Raw genomic sequence first — 12,085 nt, 5'->3', positions numbered from 1 at the left:
AGCTTGAACAGTAATGATCTTTTATTCCTACCTTATGCTTTCTACTTTTTTTTTTTTTTTTTTGGACACAGGGCCTCACTCTGTTGCCCAGGCTGTAGTGCAGTAGTACAATCTAGACTCACTGCAACCTCCGCCTCCCTGGTTCAAGTGATTCTCCCACCTCAGCCTCCCCAGTAGCTGGGACTGCAGGCACACATCACCATGCCCAGCTAATTTTTGTATTTTTTGGTAGAGGCAGGGTTTTGCCTTGTTGGCCATGGCTGGTCTCGAACTCCTAATTTCAAGTGGATTCGCTCGCTGTGTCCCAGAGTGCTGGAATAAGAGAAGTGAGCCACTGCACGCGGCCTGCTTCCTACTATTCTAATCCAACTTCAGAAGAGACATAACCTGAATTTATGTAGCATTTTATAATTCACAAACACTCTTTTACATGCAATATCTAAGTTTGTCCCAAAATAACCACATGAGACAGATTGGGTAGTTTATATTATTTTTATTTTGCAGATGAAGAAACTTAGGCTCTCAGTGATTGAGTGGGTGACCCAGAGCCATATTAATAAAGACAGGAGCTAGAATCAAGGGCAGGGTACCTCTTGCTATACCACACAGTCCCTGAAGTTAATAATGTTATGTGCCAATTTCTTTAAATGACAGCTTTATTGAGATATAATCACATACCCATAAAATTCACCCTTTTCAAGTGTACAACTCAATGGCCTTTGGTATATTCAGAGTTGTGCAGCCATCATCACTAATTCAGAACATTTTCATCACCTCAAAAAGAAACTCCATAACCATTAGTGGCCACTCCCTATTTCCTGTTGTCTCCACGTCTTAAACACCAATCTACTTTCTGACTAGATTTTTCTATTCTGGACATTTCATGTAAATGGAATTATAAAATATGTGACCTTTGTGACTGGCATGTTTGACCTAGCATGTTTTCAAAGTTCATGTTGTAGCATGCGTCACTACTTCATTCATTTTTATGGCTGAATATTCCATTTTATCAATATATACTGCTTTTTGTTTATCCATTCATCAGCTGATGGACATTTGGGTTGTCTCCACTTTCTGGCCATTATGAATAATCCTGCTATGGACATTTGTGTACAAGCTTTTGTGTTGACATATGTCTTCATTTCTCTTGGGTATATACCTAGCTGTGGAATTACTGGGTCATTTATTATTTTTGGGGAATCCCCAAACTCTTTTCCACAGTTAATGCACCATTTTACATTCCCATCAGCAATATATGAGGGTTCTGCTAGCTGCACATCTTAGCTAACACTTGTTGTCTGTTTTTTATTCTAGCCATCCTAGTCAGTGTGAACTCAAAATGAAATGGCATCTCGTTGTGGTTTTCATTTGTTTTTTAATAATGACTAAACATGTTGAACATGTTTTCATATGCTTATTGGCTATTTGTGTGTCTTCTTTGGAGAAATGTCTATTGAATTACTTTGCCCCTTTTTAGAATTAGGTTGTCTTTTTATTGAGTTCTGAGAGTTCTTTATATATTCTGGATGCTAGACCCTATGACATACATGATTTACAAATACTTTCTCCCATTCTTTGAGTTGTTATTTCACCTTCTTTTTAAATTTTTTTTAACTTTTATTTTAGGTTCGGGGTACATTTGCAGGTTTGTCACATAGGTAAATTGCATATCATGGAGGTTTGGTGTACAGGTTATTTCATCACTCAGGTAATAAGCATAGTACCTGATAGGTAGTTTTCAATCCTCACCTTCCTCCTACCCTCCACCCTCAAGTAAGCCCCAGTGTCTGTTGTTCACTTCTTTTTGTTCGTGTGTACTATGTTTAGCTCCCACTTATAAGTGAGAACACCCAGTATCTGATTTTCTATTCCTGCATTAATTCACTTAGGATAATGGCCTCTAGCTCCATCCATGTTGCTGCAAAGGACATGACCTCGTTCTTTTTTATGACTGCATAGTATTCCATGGTGTATATGTATCACAAATTCTTTATCCAATTGATATGGTTTGACTCTGTGTCCCCAGCCAAATCTCATCTTGAATTGTAATCCCTATGTGTCAAGGGAGGGAGGTGATTGGATCATGGGAGCAGTTTCCCCCATGCTGTTCTCGTGATAGTGAGTTCTCAAGAGATCTGATAGTTTAAAAGTGGCAGTTTTCCCCTGTGCTCTCTCTCCTGCCACCATGTAAGACATGCCTTGCTTCCCCTTCACGTTCCACTATGATTATAAGTTTCCTGAGGCCTCCTGGCCATGCAGAACTGTGAGTCAATTAAACCTCTCTTCTCAGGTAGTATATTTACAGCTGTGTGAGAACAGACTAATATACCAGTGTGCCAACCTAAATGCCAATCATGGGCATTTAGGTTGATTCCATGTCTTTGCCATTGTCAATAGTGCTGTGAGGAATATATTTGTGCATGTATCTTTATGGTAGAATGATTTATATTCCTTTGGTTATATACCCAATAATGGGATTGCTGGGTTGAATGATAGTTCTGCTTTAACTATCTTCTTTGAGAAATCGCCAAACTGCTTTCCACAATGGCTGAGCTAATTTACATTCCCACCAGCAGTGTGTAAGCTTTCCCTTTTCTCTGCAACCTCACTAGCACCTGTTATTTTTTGGCTTTTTAGTAATAGCCATTCTGACTGGTGTGAGATGGTATCTCATTGTGGTTTTGATTTGCATTTCTCTAATGATAAGTGATACTGAGCATTTTTTCATATGCTTGTTGGTCATGTGTATGTCTTCTTTTGAAAAGTGTGTGTTCATGTCCTTTGCCTACTTTTTAATGTGGTTATTTTTTGCTTGTTAATTTAAATTCCTTATAGATTCTGGATATTAGGCCTTTTTGTCAGATGCATGGTTTGCAAATATTTGGTCTTACTCTCTAGGTGGTCCATTTACTCTATTGATAATTTATTTTGCTCTGCAGAAGCTCTTTAGTTTAATTGGTCCCATTTGTCAATTTTTGGTTTTTGTTGCAATTGCTTTGGCATCTTTGTCATGAAATCTTTGCCAGAGCCTATGTCCAGAATGGTATTTTCTAGGTTATCTTCCAGGGTTTTTAAAGTTTTAGGTTTTACTTTTAAGTATTTAATCAAACTTGAGTTGATTTTTGTATATGGTATAAGAAAGGGGTTCAGTTTCAATCATGTGCATATGGCTAACCATTTATCCCAGCACATTAATTGAATAGGGAGTTTGGGCATTTTAACAATATTGATTCTTCCTATCCATGAGCATGGGATGTTTTTCCATTTGTTTGTGTCATCTCTAATTTCTTTCAGCATTGTTCTGTAATTCTCATTGTAGAGACTTTTCATATAACTGTATTTCTAGGTATTTTATTCTTTCTGTGACTTTTGTGAATGGGATTGCATTCTTTATTAGGCTCCCAACTTGGACATTGTTGGTGTATAGAAATGCTGCTGATTTTTTTTACATTGATTTTGTATCCTGAAATTTTGCTAAAGTTGTTTATCAGATCTAGGAGCTTTTGAACAGAGACTATGGGGGTGTTCTAGGTATAGAATCATGTCAGCTGCAAACAGAGATAGTTTTACTTCCTCTCTTCCTATTTGGATGCCTTATATTTCTTTCTCTTGCCTGATCTGGTAGGACATCTAGTACTATGTTGAATAGGAGTGGTGAGAGTAGACATTTTTGTCTTGTTGTGGTTCTCATGGGGAATGCTTCCAGCTTTTGCCCATTCAGTATGATGTTGGCTAAGGGTTTTTCATAAATGGCTTTTGATATTTTGAGATATGTTTCTTCAATGCCTAGTCTATTGAGGGTTTTTAACATGAAGGGATGTTGAAGGGAGGATTACTTGAGGAGCAAGCAATGGTTTTTGTTTTTACTTCTGTTTATGTGATGAATCACATTTATTGATTGCATATGTTGAAGCAGTCTTGCATACCAGGGATAAAGCCTACTTGATTCTGTTGGATTAGCTTTTTGATGTATTGCTGGATTCAGTTTGCTAGTATTTTGTGGAGAATTTTTATATCTATATTCATTAAGGATATTGGCCTGGTTTTCTCTTTTTGTTATGTCTCTGTTTTGGTATTAGAATGATGCTGGCCTCATAGAATGAGTTGGGGAGGAGTTCCTCCTCAGTTTTTTGGGCTTTTCACCTTCTAGATGGTATCCTTTGAAACACAAAAGTGTTTTATTCTTATGAAATCAATGTATCTTTTTTGGGGGGAAGAGGGGGTCATTTTTGCTTTTGGTGTTCAATCTAAGAAACCATTGCCTAATCTGAGATAGTGCAGATTTACTCTTAAAAGGGTTTTATAGTTTTAGCTCTTACAGTTAGGTTTATTATGCACTTTAAGTTCAATTTCTTATATGGTATGAAGGAGGAGTCCACCTTCATTCTTTTGCATTCTTTTTTTTTTTTTTTTTTGAGATGGAGTCTCGCTCTATTGCCCAGGCTGGAGTACAGTGGCGCGATCTCGGCTCACTGCAAGCTCCGCTTCCTGGGTTCAAGCGATTCTTTTGCCTCAGCCTCCCAAGTAGCTGGGACTACAGGTGCCCGCCAGCACGCCCGGCTAATTTTTGTTTTTTTAGTAGAGACAGGGTTTCACCATGTTGGCCAGGCTGGTCTTGATCTCCTGACCTCAAGTGATCTGCTCGCCTCTGCCTCTCAAAGTGCTGGGATTACAGGCGTGAACCACCGCGCCCGGCCTCTTTTGCATTCTTTTGTGGCTCTTCAGTTGTCCCTGCACCATTTGTTGAAAAATTTATTTTTATATACTCTAAAATATCATTGTAAGAAAAATAATTAAGTCTTCTGTAACTCTACCATCCAGAAGTAATCATGTTTGCTATTTGGGTGTTATTTCCTTATAGTTATTTTTCATATGTTAATAATAAACAAGTGTTATCTCATTAATTTTCTTATTAACCCTATAGGGTTAATACTATTAGCCCCATTTTTTAGAGCAGGGAGCTGAAGCACAAAGAGGTTAGGAAATCTAGTTCAGCTATACATGGGCATAGGTGGTAGCACCAGGATTTTAATTCAGACAGCGCCTCTCCCTTTACACAGTGCACATTCTCTGTGTGAATTTAATTAGTGTTGCATTGTATATACAACATTGCTTTGGCCCTGGTCTCCTCCCACATAAAAATGAATGAGTAATATATATTTTAAGTGATGACAATAATAAAACAAATATTCTTGTATCCACCGTCAAGGCAAGAAATAGAATAAATTGAATGTATAATACCCTGCCCTGATCCTATTCCCTTACCTTGTCTAGCCTCAGAATTAACCACTCTTCTGAAATTTTACTTATTTTTTAATGAGACAGGGTGTTGCTCTGTCACCCAGGCTGGAGTGCAGTGGTGTGATCATAGTTCACTGTAATCTTGAATTCCTGGCTCAGGTGATCCTCTTGCCTCAGCCTCCCAAGTAGCTGGGACTACAGGTGCATACAGCTGCACCCAGCTAATTTTTATTATTTATTTATTTATTTTTGTAGAAGTGGAATCTTGCTTTGTTTCCCAGGTGAGTGTCGAATTCTTGGCTTCAAGCAATCTTCCTGCTTTGGTCTCTTAAAGCACTGGGATTACAGGCATAAGCCACCATGCCCAGCCATTCTGAAATTTTTAACCATTCTTATGATTTTCTTTTTTTTTCCATATAAATATATCCCCAAATAATCCTATTTAGTTGTAGCTAATGTTGAATTTTGCATAAAATGGAACTACTTTGTATGTGTGTGTATATATGTGTATATATATATTATATTTTACATATATATAGTTTTTTTTCTTTTCTTTTCTTTTTTTTTTTTTTTTTTTTGAGACGGAGTCTTACTCTGTCACCCAGGCTGGAGTGCAGTGGAACTATCGCAGCTCACTGCACCCTCCGCTTCCTGGGTTGAAGCGGTTCTCCTGCCTCAGCCTCCTGAGTAGCTGGGATTACAGACACGTGCCACTACACCTGGCAAGTTTTTGTATTTTTAGTAGATACGGGGTTTCGCCATGTTTGCCAGGCTGGTCTCGAACTCCTGACCTCAGGTGATCCTCCTGCCTTAGCCTCCCAAAGTGCTGGGATTACAGGCATGAGCCACCATGCCTGGCACTGTATATATATATTTTTAGACTCAACGTGATTTTTTTGATTCATCCATGTTTAATGTATATAACTATAGTTCATTCAGTTTTACCCCTGTATAGTATCCCACTGTATAATATGTCTTTATCCAGCTTTCTGTTGTTTCCTCTTTTTTTTTTTTTTTTTTTTTTTTTTGCTGTTACAAGTGGTGTTGCTGTAAAGTTTCTCATGTATTTGCTACAGCACATTTGCAAGGGTGTCTCTAGGGTGAAAGCAGAATTGCTGGGTCATATGGCATGCACATCTTTAATTTTATTGATAATACTCTAGTTTTCCAAAATTGTTTTATCAGTTTATGCTCTCACCAGCAGTTTATATGAGTTCTCAATGTTGCATTTTCTTGATGTTCTTGCCAGCACTTGATTTATAACATTTTTTCCAGTGTGATGATATGATGGATTTTCATTTGCATTTCCCTGATTAAGGTTTAGTGTATGTGTGTGTGTGTAAGATATTTGGATTTTTTTCTTTCATAAGTAACTGTTCAAGTTTTTTGCCTATTTTTCTTTTGGGGTATTATTCTTTTTCTTATTGGTTTGTAGTGTTGGATATTCTCTAGATACCAATTCTTTGTTGTTTGTGTGGTGGATGTATTCTAGTCTGTGGCTTGTCTTTTTAATTAATCCATGGATTCTTTAATATAGTTCTTAATTTTAATGGAATTTAATCAGTCTTTTCCTTTATGACTAATACTATTTGTGACATCTATCCTTAAATTATATAGTTTTTATGTTTTTTCCTAAAAGTTTTTAAATTATGAATTTTTTTTAATGCAGTGGAGAGATCTCAGCTCACAGCAATCTCTGCCTCCCAGGTTCAAGCAATTCTCCTGCCTCAGCCTTCCAAGTAGCTAGGATTACAGGCACCTACCACTACACCCAGCTATAAATTATGATTTTCATATTCAAGTTCTTTATCCATTTAAAACTTATACATGATATGGAGTATTTTAATTTTTTCCCATACTGATAACCATTTGTCTCAGCACTTTTTTGAAAAGTCCTGGCTGGGAGCAGTGGCTCACGCCTGTAATCCCAGCACTTAGGGAGGCTGAGGCGGGCAGATCACAAAGTCAAGAGACCAAGGCCATCCTGGCCAACATGGTGAAACCCCATCTCTACTAAAAAATACAAAAATTAGCTGGGCATGGTGGTGCGCACCTGTAGTCCCAGCTACTTGGGAGGATGAGGCAGGAGAATCTCTTGAACCCAGGAGGCGGAGGTTGCAGTGAGCCAAGATCACACCACTGCACTCCAGCCTGATGACAGAATGAGACTCCGCCTCAAAAAAAAAAAAGTCTTGTCTTTTACCACTGATGCCTTGAGTGTCATATATTAAGTTTCCACATATGCATGAGTTTGTTTTTGACCTCTCTATTCTGTTCATAGGTCTTTCCTTAGGCCAATTCCATCTTGCCTTTATTATCTAGGATTTTAATTAGGGCAAATTCCCTTATTCTTCAGGGGTGACTTTACTGTTGTCTGTTCCTTAATCTTTAATTTTTAGGATTAGCTTGTCAAGTTTCATGAAAAATTGTTAGGATTTATATTAGAATTACATTAAATCTATATATCAAGTTGGGAAGAAATGGCATCTTTAGGATATTTAATTTTCATATCCATAGTCTCGTCATTTTTTGGGGGGGTGGGTCTTCATTAATGTCTTTCAATAAAACATTACAGTTTTTCCAATTTTTCCATTAAAAGCTTGGCATCTTTTCCTTTATTTGTGTTGTGTGTGTTGTGTATATATTTAAATACTATATTTATTGTTTATTCTATGTGTTTTTTTTTTTTTTTTTTGAAATGGAGTCTCGCTCTCTCATCCAGGCTGGAGTGCAGTGGTGTGATCTTGGCTCACTGCAACCTCCGCCTCCCGGGTTCAAGCGATTCTCCTGCCTCAGCCTCCCCAGTAGATGCAACTACAGGCATGTGCCACCGCGCCTGGCTAATTTTTTGTATTTTTAGTAGAGATGGGGTTTCACTGTGTTAGCCAGGCTGGTCTCGATCTCTTGACCTCATGATCTGCCCGCCTCGGCCTCACAAAGTGCTGGGATTACAGGTTTAAGCCACTGTGCCCGACCCTAAGTGGTATTTTTTAAATTACATTTTGTTAATTGACAGTATAAGGAAATATAATTAATTTTTATGTATTGATTTTTATATCCAGCAAATTTGTTAAATTAATCCTAATAATTTATCTGTTAGATTTTATTGTGTTTTCTATATAGTTAATAATGCATATAACATCAGAATAATATAGTTTTCTTTCACCTTTTCAAATCCTTGTATGTACTTTTTAACACTTTTTTTTGAGACCAAGTCTCACTCTGTCACCTAGGATGGAGTGCAGTGGCACAGTCCTGGCTCACTGCAGCCTCTGCCTCCCGGGTACAAGGGATACTCCCATGTCAGCCTCTGAGTAGCTGGGACTACAGTTGCACACCACCACACCCAGCTAATTTTTTTATTTTTTGTAGAGACGGGGTTTTGCAATGTGCCCCAGGCTGGTCTTAAATTCCTGGCTCAAGCAATCCTCCCTCCTCAGCCTTCAAAAATGCTGGGATTACAGGCGTGAACCACCATGCCTAGCCACCACCTTTCTTCTTAATTAGGGTACTAGAATCTCTAGTATAACATTATCCAGAAGTAATCTTTGCCTTATTCCTGAGTAGAGCACACATGCTCTCTCTCTCTCTCTCTCTCTGTCTCTCCATCTGTGTGTGTGTGTGTGTGTGTGTGTGTGTGTGTTTTAAGATACCCTTTATAAGGTTAAGTTTTCTTATGTTCCCTGCTATGAGGTTTTATCATGAATGGGTATTGGATTTTTATCGACTGTTTATTCTGTATCTATTGAGATAATCATATGAATAATCTCCTTTAATTTGTTACTGTAATGAACCACATTAATACATTTTTATTTTTGTATTGTGAAATACAATGTGTAAAAACATACGCAGAATACAGTTTAACAAATAATAATAGTTACTATTGTAATTATTATTATTTTTGGAGACAGTCTCACTGTCACCCAGGCTGGAGTACAGTGGTGCAATCTCAGCTCACTGAAACCTCCGCAGCCTAGGTTCAAGCGATTCTCCTGCCTCAGCCTCCTTAGTAGCTGGGATTACAGGCATGCACCCCCACACCCAACTGATTTTTGTATTTTTAGTCGAGGAGGGTTTTCGCCATGTCGACCAGCCTCGTCTTGACCTCCAGACTTCAGGTGATCCACCTTCCTCGGCCTCCCAAAGTGCTGGGATTACAGGCGTGAGCCACTGCCCCGGCTAACAAATATCAAGCAAAAACTCTTATAACCACCATCCAGGTCAAGAAATAAAACATCACAAGCATTCTAGGAGCTCCTTTGTGCCATCTACTAGTTTAGAAATTAAATATTCACTTTCTGTTCCTTTAGAAGCTATCCTAGGAAATATAATGTACATACTTAAATTATCAGATCTAAAGTTTGTTTTTTTGTTTTGTGTGTGGTTTTTTTGTGTTTTGGTTTGTTTTATTTTGTTTTTTTGAGATGGAGTCTTACTCTGTCGCCCAGGCTGAAGTGCAGTGGCATGATCTTGGCTCACTGTAGCCTCCGCCTCCTGGGTTCAAGTGATTCTTGTGCCCCAGCCTCACGAATAGCTAGGATTACAGGTGCCTGCCCCCATGTCCAGCTAATTTTTTGTGTTTTTAGTAGAGACATTTCACCATGTTGGGCAGGCTGCTCTTGAACTCCTGACCTCAAGTGATCCACCACCCCTCGACCTCTCAAAGTGTTGGGATTACAGTCATGAGCCACCACGCCCAGCTCAGATCTACAGTTAATAACTAATTGTTTTGAATAGCACAGGTCTGTTGAATGCTTTAACTTCATTTACTCTTAGCCTATTCATGTTATTGTTGTGGTTTTTTTTTAACCACATTAGATATTATTATGTATTTAGGTTCATTTTTCACCATTTATTTTGCTTTTTAAACTTTTTGCTGAAAATGAAGACACAGACACATACATATCCTAGGCCTAGGATCATCGATATCACTGTCTTCCACCTCTCTACATCTTGTCCCACAAGACAATCTTCAGAGGCATTAACATGCATGGAGCTATCGTCTCATATGCCTTTTTCTGGAATACCGTGAAGGACTTACCTGGGGCTGTTTTATAGCTAGCTTAAAAAAGAAATAAGTAGGAGTACATTAAACAAAAGTATAGTATAGCAAATAATAGGCTGTCGGAATTTTCAGCTCTATGATAATCTTATGGGAACCACTGTTGTAAATTTAGCCAGTTGTTGAGTGAAATATTGTTATGTGGCACATGACTACTCAGTTTTAATAAAAGTTCCATGTGCTTGAAAATTGAAAATGTATTTTCCAGCCCAGTCACAGTGGCTCACACCTGTAATCCTAGCACTTTGGGAGGCCGAGATGCGCAGATCACTTGAGTTCAGGAATTCGAGACCAGCCTGGCCAACATGCAAAAACCCCATCTCTACTAAAAATACAAAAAAAATAGCCAGATATGGTGGCTCACACCTGTAATCCCAGCTACTTGAGAGGCTGAGGTAGGAGAATCGTTTGAACCCAGGAGGTGGAGGTTGCACTGAGTGAGATTGCGGCACTGCACTCCAGCATGGGCAACAGAGCGAGATCCTGTCTCCAAAGAAAAAAAGGAAAACAAAATGTATTTTCCACTGCACTGCAGTCTGGGCAACAGAGTGAGATCCTGTCTCCAAAGAAAAAAAGCAAAACAAAATGTATTTTCCATGTGTCACATTGGTCTTTCAATCAGAAGTAGTTAGATAGTTGACACTTTGCTCAGTCCTTCTTAACCACTATGAGACTTTGTTACATTGTGGATAATTTCTTCATAATCTCCCAGTGCTCTAATTCTTTCTTCACCCGTGTGTAATCTGCTATTAAATACATCTGTTTCTAATTTAAATTTTTATTTTTGGAATTACTATTTGGTCATTGTTTTTATATGTGTGATTTTGAAAAATTTTTTTTTTTTTTTTTTTTCTTGAGACGGAGTCTCGCTCTGTAGCCCAGGCTGGAGTGCAGTGGCCGGATCTCAGCTCACTGCAAGCTCCGCCTCCCGGGTTCACGCCATTCTCCGGCCTCAGCCTCCCGAGTAGCTGGGACTACAGGCGCCCGCCACCTCGCCCGGCTGATCCGCCCGTCTCGGCCTCCCAAAGTGCTGGGATTACAGGCGTGAGCCACCGCGCCCGGCTAGTTTTTTGTATTTCTTAGTAGAGACGGGGTTTCACCGTGTTATCCAGGATGGTCTCCATCTCCTGACCTCGTGATCCACCCGTCTCGGCCTCCCAAAGTGCTGGGATTACAGGCTTGAGCCACCGCGCCCGGCCAGAAAATTTTTAAATCTACAGAAAAACTTCGAAAATTAGTAAAATGAACATTAAATTAAATTTCACCTAGATTAACCAACTATTAACATTTTACCACATTTGTGTCTTTTTTTTTTTTTTCTTTTTTTTTTTTTTTTTTTTTTTTTTTGAGACGGAGTCTCGCTCTGTCGCCCAGGCTGGAGTGCAGTGGCGCGATCTCGGCTCACTGCAAGCTCCGCCTCCCGGGTTCACGCCATTCTCCTGCCTCAGCCTCCCGAGTAGCTGGGACTACAGGCGCCCACAACCGCGCCCGGCTAATTGTTTTTGTATTTTTAGTAGAGACGGGGTTTCACCGTGGTCTCGATCGCCTGACCTTGTGATCCGCCCGCCTCGGCCTCCCAAAGTGCTGGGATTACAGGCGTGAGCTTTTTTTTTTTTTTTTTTTTTTTTTTTGAGATGGAGTCTTGCTCTGTCGCCCACCCTGGAGTGCAATGACGCGATCTCCGCTCACTGCAACCCCCGCCTCCTGGGTTCAAGCGATTCTCCTCCCTTAGCCTCCAGAGTAGCTGGGATTACAGGTGTGCACCACCAGGCCTGGCTAATT

General features: G+C 39.3%; 1 protein-coding gene across 11 annotated transcripts in view; it reads left to right on the top strand.

Moving 5' to 3' along the window:
• Positions 1–12,085, top strand: part of SPG11 (SPG11 vesicle trafficking associated, spatacsin) — a 103,079-nt gene that overhangs the window by 15,017 nt on the left and 75,977 nt on the right. The gene's annotated exons all lie outside the window — the stretch shown is intronic.

Source organism: Macaca fascicularis, chromosome 7 (genome assembly GCF_037993035.2).
Source record: "Macaca fascicularis isolate 582-1 chromosome 7, T2T-MFA8v1.1".
Classification (NCBI taxonomy): Eukaryota; Metazoa; Chordata; class Mammalia; order Primates; family Cercopithecidae; genus Macaca; species Macaca fascicularis.
The sequence above is the reverse complement of the archived record's forward strand: the minus strand, read 5'-3'. Positions and strand labels throughout refer to the sequence as shown.